The 774-nt window shown below is 41.0% G+C and overlaps 1 protein-coding gene across 1 annotated transcript in view; it reads right to left on the bottom strand.

Annotated features, from left to right (window-relative positions):
* The window catches only part of LOC119589524, a 46,835-nt gene extending 46,409 nt beyond the window's left edge, over positions 1-426 (bottom strand). Inside the window, 1 exon segment of the mRNA XM_037938125.1 lies at positions 313-426. The gene's annotated coding sequence lies outside the window, so the exon portion shown is untranslated.
* Positions 427-774: the final 348 nt, after the last annotated feature.

The raw sequence follows: 774 nt of genomic DNA, 5'->3' as shown, positions 1-774 counted from the left end.
AGATGACAGTCATTGAACGGAGCCATCGAGATTATTATATATTGGTCGGGGGCCATAGAATGAAAAAGGTTGGAAACCACTTTCTAAACAGTCTACGAGGTCTGTAAGTAGTATATATATATTGCCTTCTTAAAAAAAAAATGCAAATTTAAAACATGAACACAGCATATCTTTTAATTCTTTATGACGATTCCTCAAATGAAAAAAATACATCCCATCCGTAATCCCAAATATACAGGTATATCATTATTCCACTGTAATAATTGTAATCATAGCTCTCCAACTCTTTCTTTTTTTTAATCCACAACTTACCAGACACCAACAGAGTACTATTCCAGAGTACTCACACAACCTTCCGATTCGCTAGCCACATGAGATTCGACAAAGCCGACCTCCCTTCAAGGTCCGTCTGGCACGGCGACCAGCACGCGACTGCCACTCACCACCTGCCTGGCATTCAACAGCTGGTCGGTCTTCCATGGGGGTCTCGTGCTGTAGTGGGCGAGATACGGGTCTTGCAGCCATGGAATATTAGAACCTTACTTTGTGATACCCTCTTATAATTATGATGGAAATGTAATGTTTTTTCTCCGTGTATCTTATCAGCAGACAGATCTTTCGGTTATTTGCGGCCACCTTCCCCCTCCCCCCTCTCTAGTCTCTGGGAGAGGAGGAGGCGGATATTAAAGACTTAATGGACAATTTGCATTACAAATTTCTCCCTGAAATTTGTAATGGGGAAACGTATTTTTGTTCTTAATCTAAAAAGTATGT

The sequence above is a fragment of the Penaeus monodon genome, chromosome 25, assembly GCF_015228065.2.
Source record: "Penaeus monodon isolate SGIC_2016 chromosome 25, NSTDA_Pmon_1, whole genome shotgun sequence".
NCBI lineage: Eukaryota > Metazoa > Arthropoda > Malacostraca > Decapoda > Penaeidae > Penaeus > Penaeus monodon.
The sequence above is the reverse complement of the archived record's forward strand: the minus strand, read 5'-3'. Positions and strand labels throughout refer to the sequence as shown.